Source organism: Pleurodeles waltl, chromosome 9 (genome assembly GCF_031143425.1).
Source record: "Pleurodeles waltl isolate 20211129_DDA chromosome 9, aPleWal1.hap1.20221129, whole genome shotgun sequence".
In the NCBI taxonomy this organism is placed as follows: Eukaryota; Metazoa; Chordata; class Amphibia; order Caudata; family Salamandridae; genus Pleurodeles; species Pleurodeles waltl.
Genome location: NC_090448.1, coordinates 867,953,834 through 867,968,579, shown reverse-complemented (window position 1 = coordinate 867,968,579; position 14,746 = coordinate 867,953,834). Strand labels below are relative to the sequence as shown.

The following is a 14,746-nucleotide window of genomic DNA, read 5'->3' as shown; positions in this document are numbered from 1 at the left end:
TTGAGTGTGTGTTCCTCATTTATTGCCTGTGTGTGTACAACAAATGCTTAACACTACCCTCTGATAAGCCTACTGCTCGACCACACTACCACAAAATAGAGCATTAGAATTATCTCTTTTTGCCACTATCTTACCTCTAAGGGGAACCCTTGGACTCTGTGCACACTATTTCTTATTTTGAAATAGTGTATACAGAGCCAACTTCCTACAGTCAACAAAAATCTGCTCCTTGATGGACCCATGAACGGCTGCTGCGTAACCTGGAACATCGTCAATGGCAAAATCATTCTCACTTCCAGTGATGGCAATGGCCTCTGTGACAACAATGACGACCCTCTCCGTCAACGGTGAAACCAGTGATGACCACCTCATTGACGGTAACGTTAATGGCGATCCCGTCAATGGGAATCTTTAAATCTCCGCAAGATCTACATCGGTTTCGCAGGTTGTTCGTAGGAAACAGGCCTCTTCCTCGACATTGGCACTGTCGTTGACAAGCCAGTCTATGGCTCAAAAACAGGCTGTTTTAATTTCTTCAGAAAGTGTAGGGAAGTAGCCTCTTTCTAGCATGTTTACCCCCACTTTTTTGTCTGTTTGTCAGTGTGTTTGGGGGTGTTCACTGGGATCCTGCTAACCAGGACCCCAGTGATTATGCTGTCTCCCTACCAACTTGGTAACTGTACCTTTTTCTCCCCACAATTGGCATACTGGTACCCCCATGTAAGTCCCTAGTGTACGAAACCTAGGTACCCAAGGCATTAGGGTACTAGGGGATACCTATGGGCTGCATCAGTTATTCTGCCACCTATAGGGAGCCCATGCAAAGGGTTCTGCAGGTTTGCCATTGCAGTCTGCGTGAAACGGGTGCATGCACCCGTTTTCACTATAGGTCACTGCACCAGGTCACTGTAAGTCACCCCTGTGGTAGGCCCTCTCAGCCCAGAGGGCAGGGTGCAGGTACCTGTGTGTGAGGGCACCCCTGCACAAGCAGAGGTGCCCCCACAAACTCCAGATCCGTTTTCATTGACTTTGTGAGTGCAGGGACGCCATTTTACACATGTACTGGACATAGGTCACTACTTATGTCCAGCTACATAAGGGTAACTCCGAATTTGGCATGTTGGTATCAAACATGTCAGAATCATACCCCAATCCTGTTACAAGTATTGGAAGGATGAATCTGATAGAGACTTCTAGCTGCAGCTTCCTTACCTTAGAATTCCCTGGCGTCAGCTTTGAATCCGGAATTTTTCTGCTGAGCAGTACCCTGCGCGCGCCGTCGGGTGGCGTCGTTCGGATCCACGTGCTTCGACCAGCTCCGCGTGCGTCGTCAGCGTCGTCTATGACGTCACGGTTGTCTATATAGACGCTGTCTCGGTGCTTGTATGTCAGTTCTTTTCCTTCTGCGCCGGTTAAGCGCAGTTCCGGAAAGAGCCACCCTTCTTCGGCGGTTTGTCGAGGCTTTTTTGACTGTTTGAAGTCATGTCTTCGAGAAAGACAGGATTGAAGCCATGTGGTGTGTGTCATCGCACCATGTCGGTGACGGATCCGCACCGTGTTTGTCTTTGGTGCCTGGAGAAGAACCACGATTCCACCTCGTTCTCCGACTGTCGGGCCATGGCGCCGAAGGCCTTGAGGGAGAGATCCCTCAAGCTTCTTGTGGCCCGACATTCGTCTTCGGTCGGCGCGACTCCACGGAGGTCACAGTACCGCAGTAGGAGGAGGTCGCTGCACCGCTCCCAGAGTCCCAAGTCCTCTTCCTCGCATTCGAGGTCTTCCGAAGGTAAGAGGCACAAGAAGAAGAAGAAGATGTGCAAGCGGACTTCGTCTTTGCCACGCCCGTCGGCCGACGAGGCGTCTAGGGAACGTCGACATTCCGAGCGCGGTTCTGCGGAGCCGTCGCCAGGGTCGACTCCGCGTCTTGCCAACTTTCCGGGGACACGATCGACCCCCGCTCAAATAAAATAATTTTACCAGGCCATGCGTCTCGTTTTTAAGCAGGCTGCACCCTCGGGTGGATCTTTGGGCCCTGCAGGGTCAGCAGGGGCCCCTTCGGATTCAATGCCAGCAGCTTCGGCCTCGGCGCCTTTGGGGACCCCAGGATCCGATACTGGATCCGGACCGTGCCGGTCCTTCACAGTCGACCTCCTTCGGCACCGGGTCTGACGTCGACGATTCCGCCACCGGCACCCACTGGTGGCAGCCCCATCCTTACTCTGGATGATCCGGAGCCAGAGCGACGACATACAACCTCTACTCTGACTTCGATGGAGGCAATTCGGCCCAGATCATTGTCTGAGCATTATTTAGATCAGCCAGACGCAGGAGAGGGATGGGAGGGGTCTGAAGACCCTTTAGAATGAGGATTACAACAGGACTGGTATGAGGATCTAGGGGAGGCCAGTGGACTGGACACGTCTCCAGATACCGGTATGCTTTCTCCTAATGTGGCTACGGAGGAGGGTGCTTCTTTTGCTATGGTGGTGCGTAGGGCAGCTGAGGTCTTGGACCTAGATTTGCCCACTGTGCCAGTCAGGAAGAATATCCTGACAGAAGTGCTTCAGCCGGTGGTGACAACATCCGAGCTGATGTTGCCCTTCAACGAGGCTCTTACAGACGTCCTTCTGGGTATGTGGCCAAACCCAGCACAGGGGCTCCTGTGAATAGGACGGTTGGCCGCCGCCATAGACCCGCTCCGAGCGACCCTAGTTTCCTGACACAACACCCCACTCCTGAGAGCTTGGTTCTCCAAGCCTCTGCTTCCCGTGGTGCCTTCCCTTCCGCTCCCCCGAATAGGGAATCCAAGAGGCTGGATCAGTTTGGGAAGAAGATGTTTTCTTCCACTAGCCTGGCATTGAGGTCCGTAAACACCTCTTGCCTATTGGGCTGTTATTCCCATACTTTATGGGATACGGTGGCACAGGTGCTGCCCCAGGTCCCGGAGGGCGTACAGGACACTCTCACCCAGGCTGTCAAGGATGGGAGAGATGCAGCCAAGTTTATGATCCGGTGTGGTTTGGACACGACCGACTCGCTGGGCAGAGCGATTTCACCATCAGTGGCCCTACGTCGTCACGCCTGGCTACATTCTACTGGTTTCTCAGGGGATGTCCAGTCCAGCTTGATGGACATCCCTTTGATGGCTCTCGCCTTTTTGGCGAAAAGGCAGACTCCGCGCTTGAGTGGTTCAAGGATTCTCGAGCTATGGCCAGATCCTTGGGCCTTTCAGCGCCAGCACGACAGCAGTCTGTCTTTCGCCCCTTTCGAGGCTTCGGAAGGGGTGTGGTACCACACCAGCCACAGTTCAGCCACCGTCCTCAGGCTTCACAACATCCCGGAAGAGGACGTGGTTGTGGTACCATCAAACCCACAGGGTCTGGCCTGAGGTCGGCCGCCACACAGCCCCCCTCCACTGCGCCCAAGCCCTCCTAGTATGGTTCTGCAGGATCACGTCCGTCCAGTTGGAGGGAAGATTCGTTTTCATCTCCCTCTCATGGCTTTCCATCACAACGGACAAGTGGGTCCTGCAGATCATATGGAAGGGCTAGTCCCTTCCCTTCCAGTCTTTTCTCCTTCTATCCCTCCGACAAAGGAATGGCTGATGGAGGACCATCTGGCTTTGCTCCATGAGGAAGTTACGGCGCTCTTGGCCAAGGGAGCTATGGAAAGAGTACTGATATCAGAAGTATGCAGTGGTTGTTATTCCCGCTACTTTCTGATTCCCAAAAAGAACAAAGGCCTTCGCCCTATCTTGGATTTAAGGTCGTCAATCTCTTCCTCAAGAAGGAGAAATTCAAGATGCTCACTCTTGCTCAGGTTTTGTGTGCCCTAGACCAAGGAGACTGGATAGTGGCGTTGGACTTGCAGGATGCATATTTCTAAATTCCTATCCTGCCAGCCCACAACCTGCGGTTCAAGGTGGGCCACGAGCACTTTCAGTTTACCGTGCTTCCTTTCGGTCTCACCAGTGCACCTCGGGTGTTCACAAAGGTGATGGCGGTGGTGGCAGCTCATCTGCGCAGGACAGGGATTTCAGTCTTCCCTTACCTAGACGATTGGCTGTTGAAGGCTTCTACGCCCCAGGCTCTCGTCACCCACCTCCAGACGACGGCGAACCTCCTGCATTCGCTGGGGTTCACTACAAATGTGGTGAAGTCACACCTGACTCCCTCTCAGAAGCTCACTTTCATCGGAACTGTTCTGGACACAGTGCAGTATCGGGCTTATCCTCCCAAACAGCGGGTCCAGGATATTCAGGTTATGATACCGATGTTTTGGCCTCTATCCTGGATTTCGGTGAGACAGACTCTGAGGCTGTTGGGACTCATGGCTTCCTGCATCCTATTGGTCAAGCCTGCCAGATGGCGCATGAGGGCTCTGCAGTGGGATCTGAAGTTCCAATGGTCACAGCATCAGGGAAATCTTACCAACGTGGGTTCAGATCTCGGAGGGGACTGCAAAAGATCTGCTGTGGTGGTTAGTGAACTGCGATTGGGTCAGAGGCAGACTCCTCTCCCTTCCCCAACCAGATCTAACAGTAGTGAGATGCGTCACTTCTGGGATGGGGCGGCCATCTGGGGGAGGTGGAGATCAGAGGTCACTGGTCTCTGGCGGAATCTGGGCTCCACAACAACTTGCTGGGGCTTCGGACGATCCGGCTAGCATTAAAAGCATTTCTTCCTGTTGTGAAAGGGAAGGTGGTACAGGTGTTCACGGACACCACTACTGCAATGTGGTACTGCAAAAAGCAGGGCGGTGTGGGGTTGTGGACCCTTTGTCAAGAGGCTTTACGTCTCTGGACATGCTGGAACAGCAGGGCATGTCCCTGGTGGTTCAACACCTGGCAGGTTCTCTGAACGCCAGGGCAGACGAGCTCAGCCGAAAATGCTTAGAGGATCACGAATGGTGTCTCCACCCGGAGGTGGCACAAGGACTCTTTCAGCAGTGGGGAGAGCCTTGGTTAGATCTGTTCGCCTCCGTAGAGAACGCGCAATGTCAGCAGTTTTGCGGGTTGGAGTTTCCAAGGGGGCTTTCGATAGGCAACGCTTTTCCTCGCGAGTGGAGTTCAGGCCTCCTGTTTGCCTTTCCGCCTATAGCACTTCTGCCCATAGTTCTCAAGAAAATCCAGAACGACCGGGCCCAAGTAATCCTAGTGGCTCCGGATTGGGCACGGAGAGTTTGGTATCCAGAGCTTCTCAAAGTGAGCATTGGTCCTCCAATCAGGATGCCTCTTCGGGAGGAACTTCTGTCGCAGCAGCAGGGGAAGGTTTTCCACCCAAACCTGTCAACTCTGCACCTTCATGCGTGGAGATTGAGCGTGACAGTTGATGGTTTATGACCTCCCTCCCGAGCTCTGTGATGTCATTCTGGCAGCCAGGCATTCCTCTACTAAGTCGATGTACGCCTGCCGTTGAAAACGTTTTGTTTCATATTGTACAGAGAGGTCTATTGATCCTCTTTCTTCTTCTCTGTCTAACATCCTTTTGTTTATATTGTCTCTCGCCCAGCAGGGTTCCTCCTTAGGGACTCTCAAGGGCTATCTTGCAGCCTTATCGGCTTTTCTTCAGTTGCCCGATCAACCATCTCTGTTTAAATCACCTATGGTACAGAAGTTTTTGAAAGGGCTTGTTCATCTGTTCCTGCCTGTGCCTTTCGTTATGCCCCAGTGGGATCTTAATCTGGTTCTTACCTTCCTAATGTGTGCTCCCTTCGAGCCTTTACATAACTGTCCTCTCCAGCTGCTCACTATTAAAACATCCTTTTTGGTGGCAGTTATATCTGCCAGGAGAGTGAGTAATCTGCAGGCTTTATCTTCAAAGCCACCGTATCTCACGATATATCCTGACAAGGTAGTATTAAGAACTCGTGCCTCTTTCCTCCCCAAGGTGGTGACCCCTTTCCATCTGGGTTAAAACATCACCCTGCCCACCTTCTTTGCACCACCGCATCCCTCTAAGGAAGAGGAGTGTCTCCATCGGCTGGACCCAAAAAGAGCGTTATCGTTCTACCTTGACCGCACTAAAGAGTTCCGGGTGGACGACCAACTCTTTGTGGGGTACGTTGGTGCAAAGAAAGGTCGGGCAGTGCAGAAACAATCCATTTCGCGCTGGGTCGTTCTCTGTATAAAGATCTGCTACGCTTTGGCCAAGAAGCAGCCTCCTGAGGGCTTGACAGATCATTCTACTAGGGGGAAAGCTGCTACCATTGCGTGAGCACGTGGCGTACCGGTGGTGGACATCTGTCAGGCTGCAACGTGGGCTTCTTTGCACACGTTTGCAAAACACTACTGCCTGGATAGTCAGGTGAGAAGAGAGGGGCATTTTGCCCGGTCTGTTTTGCAGGAGTTCCTAGTGTAAAAATCTCCTTCAGACCCACCGCCAGGGGTTATAGCTTGGGTATCTATTCTAAGGTAAGGAACCTGCAGCTAGAAGTCTCTATCAGATGAACAAGTTACTTACCTTCGGTAACGAGGTATCTGTTAGTGACTCTATCTAGCTGCAGATTCCTTACACCCACTCAAGCCTCCCCGCTCTGCAGGTATTTTTATACAAATTTTTACTTCAAACAGTCAAATAAAGAGATAAAATCCATATCTGTTGGTTCTTCCATGACTATGCGCTTCTGGTTTGGAAAGTTGTGGGAAAAGAACTAACGTATGCGCGCCGAGACGGCGTCTATATAGACAACCGTGACGTCATAGACGGCTCCAACGACGTTGACGACGCACGCGGAGCTGGTCGACGCACACAGATCCGAACGCCACAGCCCGACGGCGGGCACAGGGTACTGCTCAGCAGAAAAATTCCGGATTCGAAGCTGATGCCAGGGAATTCTAACGTAAGGAATCTGCAGCTAGACAGTCTCTACCAGATACCTCGTTACCGAAGGTAAGTAACTTGTTCTTTTCGGCACTTTCCAATCTTGGTCGTGTAGGCATTATTTCTGTCCTGTATCACAAAAACTGGAAAAACAGAATTACACCAAACTGATAGCATGAAATTAGAAATGTACTCAGTACAGACCCTTTTTGTGGTTTGTTATAAATCTCTTCAGGAGTTTTTAGCAATTTGCCCTGTAAAGGTGTTCGGCTGACTTCAAATGTTTTACTTTATACTTGTCTTTCAGTAGATTTGTTTATAACTTCATCACTGTTTAACACATCTGCACATCATTTGTTAGATAGTAACAATGTTAAGCTTGGTGCTGGTATCTGAAGGTTTGAGCAGAACTACCAAAATTAGGAAAGGTGAAAGGGTACCAAAATACTGTTCATTTACAAATAATCGTGGCATTGTTGAGCTCATTGAGAGCATCTAATATTATCTGAAGATCTTTAAAGGAGTAGTTGAAAGCTGATCAAAAAGGTTTTGATTTGCTGATGTGTTTTGTTCCATTTCACAAATTTCCATGAAACTTGTAATACCAGGACTGAGCTTAGCATGCTAACCATGCTGTCGTAGTTCATGCATATCTGTCACACCTATCTGTCACCTCAAATAAGTGTTCAAGATACTTACAAATGAAAGATTTTCTCAATATTTACTTGACTGGTGCCCTGGCACTATTCTAAACTACTGCCATAAGTAAAGGTCACATACAGCTGGCTAGTGTGGGATGGTGCTGGGTACAGGTGCTCGGCCAGGAGCCGTGTCAAGTCCAGTCCTGCTCCCAGAGGCAGCAGTTCACGTCCCAAGGCTACTATATATGGCCATAGCCCGTGCACAGCTGATTTGCATGGGATGGGTGCTAGGTACAGGACCTGCCAAAAGGCCAGGTCATCCGACAACCGCTACTATGCCTATTTTATGGCCGGCCCCTGAACCTATCTCCCCCCCACCCCAATGCTGCCAAATCCATTGTGCACTGTCTTTAGCCTTGTGTGTGGGGGGTTGACCTTAAGACCTGTGGTCAACCCCCTTGCAGCATACCCGCATACCCCTTCTGCATTATGGTTGGCTGCTGGAAAAGGCCCTGTAACAAACCCTCCATGCAAACAATCCTAATAGCCAGCCCAGCAGCCATCCTGAGGGTCAGCCAACACATGCTGCACAGACCTTTGGCTGTGCGCATCAAAAGTGGCTAAAGAACCTAGCCTGCACCTGTGCCCTGTACCAACCTGTTAATTGATGAGAACACTGACTCATCATTTCTCCTAATATCACTGTAGGAAGTTGGCTCTGTATGTACTATTTCAAAGTAAGAAATATCATGCACAGAGTCCAAGGGTTCCCCTTAGAGGTAAGATAGTGGCAAAAAGAGATAATTCTAATGCTCTATTTTGTGGTAGTGAGGTCGAGCAGTAGGCTTATCAGAGGGTAGTGTTAAGCATCTGTTGTACACACACAGGCAATAAATGAGGAACACACACTCAAAGACAATTCCAGGCCAATAGGTTTTTTTATATAGGAAAATGTATTTTCTTAGTTTAGTTTAAGAACCACATGTTCAAGATTTACATACAATACTTTAAATGAAAGGTATTTCACTCAGGTATCTTAGGAACTTTGAATAAACACAATAGCATGTACAGTTTTGGCACAAATGGCAATAAGCTATTTTAAAAATGGACACAGTGCAAAAATCAACAGTTCCTGGGGGAGGTAAGTATTTGTTAGTTTCACAGGTAAGTAAAGCACTTACAGGGTTCAAGGTTGGGTCCAAGGTAGCCCACCGTTGGGGGGTTCAAGGCAACCCCAAAGTTACCACACCAGCAGCTCAGGGCCGGTCAGGTGCAAAGGTCAAAGAGGTGCCCAAAACACGTAGGCTTCAATGGAAATAGGGGTGCCCCGGTTCCAGTCTGCCAGCAGGTAAGTATCCGCGACTTCGGAGGGCAGACCAGGGGGGGTTTTGTAGGGCACTGGGGGGGGGGACACAAGTAGGCACAGAAGTTACACCCTCAGCAGCAAAGGGGCGGCCGGGTGCAGAGTGCAAACAGGCGTCAGGTTTTGCAAAAGGATTCAATGGGAGACCCGGGGATCTCTTCAGCGATGCAGGCAGGCAAGAGGGGGGCTCCTCGGGGTAGCCACCACCTGGGCTAGGAAGAGGGCTGCCTGGGGTTCGCTCCTGCACTGGAGTTCGGATCCTTCAGGTCCTGGGGGCTGCGGGTGCAGTGTGTTTCCCAGGCATCGGGTTCTGTGAAGCAGGCAGTCGTGGTCAGGGGGAGCCTCTGGATTCCCTCTGCAGGCGTCGGTGTGGGGGTTCAGGGGGGTCAACTCTGGCTACTCACGGGCTCGCAGTCGCCGGGGAGTCCTCCCTGTAGTGTTGGTTTTCCGCAGGTCGAGCCGGGGGCTTTGGGTGCAGAGTGGAAAGTCTCACGCTTCCGGCGGGAAACGTGTGGTCTTCAAAAGTTGCTTCTTTGTTGCAAAGTTGCAGTCTTTGTGGAACAGGGCCTCTGTCCTCGGGAGTTTCATGGTCCTTTTAGATGCAGGGTACTCCTCTGAGGCTTCAGAGGTCGCTGGACCCTGGGAGACCCGTCGCTGTTGCAGTTTCTCTTGAAGTGGGGAGAGAAGCCGATAGGGCTGGGGCCAAAGCAGTTGGTGTCTCCGTCTTCTATGCAGGGCTTCAGGTCAGCAGTCCTTCTTCGTCTTCAGGTTGCAGGAATCTATCTTCCTAGGTTCTGGGGGCCCCTAAATACTCAATTTAGGGGTGTGTTTAGGTCTGGGAGGTTAGTAGCCAATGGCTACTAGCCCTGAGGGTGGCTACACCCTCTTTGTGCCTCCTCCCGGTGGGGAGGGGGTCACATCCCTAATCCTAATGGGGGAATCCTCCGTCTGCAAGATGGAGGATTTCTAAAAGTCAGAGTCACCTCAGCTCAGGACACCTTAGGGGTTGTGCTGACTGGCCAGTGACTCCTCCTTGTTTTTCTCATTATCTCCTCCGGCCTTGCCGCCAAAAGTGGGGGCTGTGGCCGGAGGGGCGGGCATCTCCACTAGCTGGGATGCCCTGTGGCGCTGTAACAAAGGGGGTGAGCCTTTGAGGCTCACCACCAGGTGTTACAGTTCCTGCAGGGGGAGGTGAGAAGCACCTCCACCCAGTACAGGCTTTGTTCCTGGCCACAGAGTGACGAAGGCACTCTCCCATGTGGCCAGCAACATGTCTGGTGTGTGACAGGCTGGTAAAACTAGTCAGCCCACACTGGAATTCGGGTATGTTTTCAGGGGGCATCTCTAAGATGCCCTCTGGGTGTATTTCACAATAAAATGTACACTGGCATCAGTGTGCATTTATTGTGCTGAGAAGTTTGATATCAAACTTCCCATTTTTCAGTGTAGCCATTATGGTGCTGTGGAGTTCGTGTTTGACAGACTCCCAGACCATATACTCTTATGGCTACCCTGCACTTACAATGTCTAAGGTTTTGCTTAGACACTGTAGGGGTATAGTGCTCATGCACTTATGCCCTCACCTGTGGTATAGTGCACCCTGCCTTAGAGCTGTAAGGCCTGCTAGAGGGGTGACTTATCTATGCTATAGGCAGTGTGAGGTTGCATGGCACCCTGAGGGGAGTGCCATGTCGACTTAGTCATTTTCTCCCCACCAGCACACACAAGCTGGCAAGCAGTGTGTCTGTGCTGAGTGAGGGGTCCCAAGGGTGGCATAAGACATGCTGCAGCCCTTAGAGACCTTCCCTGGCATCAGGGCCCTTGGTACCAGGGGTACCAGTTACAAGGGACTTACCTGGATGCCAGGGTGTGCCAATTGTGGAGACAAAGGTACAGGTTAGGGAAAGAACACTGGTGCTGGGGCCTGGTTCACTGGTGCTGGGGCCTGGTTAGCAGGCCTCAGCACACTTTCAAATCATAACTTGGCATCAGTAAAGGCAAAAAGTCAGGGGGTAACCATGCCAAGGAAGCATTTCCTTACACAACCCTCCCCCCCCCCCCCCCCCCCCCCCCCCAAATGAAAGAGGATGAGACTAACCTTTCCCAAGAGAGTCTTCATTTTCTAAGTGAAAGGACCTGGAAAGGCCATCTGCATTGGCATGGGCAGTCCCAGGTCTGTGTTCCACTATAAAGTCCATTCCCTGTAGGGAGATGGACCACCTCAACAGTTTTGGATTTTCACCTTTCATTTGCATTAGCCATCTGAGAGGTCTGTGGTCAGTTTGAACTACAAAGTGAGTATCAAAGAGGTATGGTCTCAGCTTCTTCAGGGACCAAACCACAGCAAAGGCCTCCCTCTCAATAGCACTCCAATGCTGCTCCCTGGGGAGTAACCTCCTGCTAATGAAAGCAACAGGCTGGTCAAGGTCATCATCATTTGTTTGGGACAAAACTGCCCCTATCCCATGTTCAGAGGCATCAGTCTGCACAATGAACTGCTTGGAGTAACCTGGAGCTTTTACGACTGGTGCTGTGCACATAGCTTGTTTCAGGGTGTCAAAGGCCTGTTGGCATTCTATAGTCCAGTTTACCTTCGTAGGCATTTTCTTGGAGGTAAGTTCTGTGAGGGGTGTCACTATTGATCCATATCCCTTCACAGACCTCCTATAGTAACCAGTCAAGCCAAGGAATGCCCTGACTTGAGTCTGGGTTTTTGGAGCTACCCAGTCCAGAATAGTCTGGATCTTGGGTTGGAGTGGCTGAACTTGGCCTCCACCTACAAGGTGTCCAAAGCAAACCACAGTTCCCTGCCCTATCTGACATTTGGATGCCTTGATAGAGAGGCCTGCTGCTTGCAGGGCCTTCAAAACCTTCTTCAGGTGGACCAGGTGATCCTGCCAGCTGGAGAAAAAGACAGCAATATCGTCAAGATAAGCTGCACTAAAGGACTCCAAGCCAGCAAGGACTTGATTCACCAACCTTTGGAAGGTGGCAGGGGCATTCTTTAAGCCAAAGGGCATTACAGTAAACTGATAATGCCCATCAGGTGTGGCGAATGCTGTCTTTTCTTTTGCTCCTGCTGCCATTTTGATTTGCCAGTACCCTGCTATCAAGTCAAAGGTACTTTAGTATCTGGCAGCACCTAGTTTGTCAATTAACTCATCTGCCCTTGGAATGGGATGGGCATCTGTCTTGGTGACAGAATTAAGTCCTCTGTAGTCCACACAAAACCTCATCTCTCTCTTGCCATCTTTTGTGTAAGGTTTGGGGTCTAAGACCACTGGGCTAGCCCAGGGGCTGTCAGAGTGCTCAATGACTCCCAATTCCAGCATCTTGTGGACTTCCACTTTGATGCTTTCCTTAACTTTGTCAGACTGTCTGAAAATGTTGTTTTTGACAGGCATGCTGTCTCCTGTGTCCACAACATGGGTACACAGGTGTGTCTGACCAGGGGTTAGGGAAAAGAGCTCAGCAAACTGTTGTAAGACCTTCCTACAGTCAGCTTGCTGTTGGCCAGAGAGGGTGTCTGAATAGATCACTCCATCTACTGAGCCATCTTTAGGGCCAGTGGAGAGGAGATCGGGGAGAGGTTCACTCTCAGCTTCCTGATCTTCATCTGTAACCATCAACAGGTTCACATCTCCCCTGTCATGAAAGAGTTTGAGGCAGTTCACATGGATCACCCTTTTGGGGGTCCTGCTAGTGCCTAGGTCTACCAGGTAGGTGACCTGACCCTTTCTCTCTAGCACTGGGTAAGGGCCACTCCATCTGTCCTGAAGTGCCCTGGGGGCCATAGGCTCCAGAACCCAGACTTTCTGCCCTGGCTGAAAATCAACCATAGCAGCCTTTTGGTCATACCACATCTTCTGGAGTTGTTGGCTGGCCTCAAGGTTTTTGCTTGCCTTTTCCATGTACTCTGCCATCCTGGAACGTAGGCCTAGTACATGGTCTACTATATCTTGTTTAGGCTCATGAAAAGGTCTCTCCCAGCCTTCTTTTAGAAGAGCTAGTGGCCCCCTAACAGGATGGCCAAACAGAAGTTCAAAGAGGGAAAACCCTACTCCCTTCTGAGGCACCTCTCTGTAGGCGTAAAACAGACATGGCAAGAGGACATCCCATCTCCTTTTGAGTTTTTCAGGGAGCCCCATGATCATGCCCTTCAATGTCTTGTTGAATCTTTCCACAAGACCATTGGTTTGTGAATGGTATGGTGTGTTGAATTTGTAAGTCACCCCACACTCATTCCACATGTGCTTCAAGTATGCTGACATAAAGTTGGTACCCCTGTCAGACACCACCTCCTTAGGAAATCTCACTCTGGTAAAGATACCAATGAGTGCTTTAGCTACTGCAGGGGCAGTAGTGGACCTAAGGGGAATTGCTTCAGGGTATCTAGTAGCATGACCCACTACTACTAGTATGTATTGGTTCCCTGAGGCTGTGGGAGGTTCAAGTGGACCCACTATGTCCACACCCACTCTTTCAAAGGGGACCCCCACCACTGGAAGTGGAATGAGGGGGCCTTCGGATGGCCACCTGTCTTACCACTGGCTGGACAGGTAGCACAGGATACACAAAACTCCTTTACTTTCTGGGACATATTGGGCCAATATAAATGGTTGACTAACCTCTCCCAAGTCTTGGTTTGTCCCAAATGCACAGCAAGTGGAATACCATGGGCTAAGGTCAGAATAAACTTCCTAAACTCCTGAGGCACTACCACTCTCCTAGTGGCACCAGGTTTGGGATCTCTAGCCTCAGTGTAGAGGAGCCCATCTTCCCAATAGACCGTATGTGTTATAGTGATTTTTCCTTTGGTCTCTTCAGCAGGTTGCTGCCTAAGGCCTTCAAGAGAGGGACAGGTTTCTTGCCCCTTACACAACTGTTCCCTTGTGGGTCCCCCTGGGCCGAAGAGCTCAACCTGATAAGGTTCCAACTCCATGGGCTCAGTTCCCTCAGAGGGCAGAACTTCTTCCTGGGAAGAGAGGTTTTTTCTTTTGTTGTGTTGAAGCTGGTTCCCCAGTCTTCTTTCCTTTTCTCTTGGAGGGTTGGGCTATTATTCCAGGCTCCAACACCACTTTTTCACCCTGTGCCTTGCACTGTGCCCTTGTCTTGACACACACCAGTTCAGGGATACCCAGCATGGCTGCCTGGGTCTTGAGTTCTCCCTCAGCCCATCCTGAGGACTCCAGGTCATTTCCAAGCAAACAGTCTACAGGGATATTTGAGGAGACTACCACCTGTTTCAGGCCGGTGACCCCTCCCCATTCTAAAGTTACCATAGCCATGGGTTGTACTTTAGTCTGATTGTCAGCGTTGGTGACTGGATAAGTTTGTCCGGTCAGGTATTGTCCTGGGGAAACCAGTTTCTCTGTCACCATGGTGACAATGGCACCTGTATCCCTCAGGCCTTCTACACTAGTCCCATTAATTAAGAGTTGTGGCCTGTATTTTTGCATATTAGGGGGCCAGGCAGCCAGTGTGGCTAAATCCACCCCACTCTCAGAAACTAATGTAGCTTCAGTGTGAACCCTGATTTGCTCTGGGCACACTGTTGATCCCACCTGGAGACTGGCTGTTCCAGTGCTAACTGGAGTAGAGTTTGAAGTGGAACCTTTGTTGGGACAGGCCTTGTCTCCAGTTTGGTGCCCCTGCTGATTACAGCTATGACACCAGGGCTTTTTGGGATCAAAGTTTTTATCCTTGTACCCAAAATTGGATTGTGAAAAGGCTTTGGACCCTCCCTCCTGAGCAGGTTTTTGGGGCCCTGTAGAAGACTCTTTACTTTTACCCTTGGAAGTCTCAACACTCTTCCCCTGGGGAGTCTTTGTGACCCCTTTCTTTTGGTCACCCCGTGTGGAAGTCTTGGTCACCCTAGTCTTGACCCAGTGGTCCGCCTTCTTTCCCAATTCTTGGGGAGAAAT

At 50.7% G+C, this 14,746-nt stretch overlaps 1 protein-coding gene across 1 annotated transcript in view; it reads left to right on the top strand.

Moving 5' to 3' along the window:
* The window catches only part of EML5 (EMAP like 5), a 1,994,219-nt gene that overhangs the window by 1,476,095 nt on the left and 503,378 nt on the right, over positions 1-14,746 (top strand). The gene's annotated exons all lie outside the window — the stretch shown is intronic.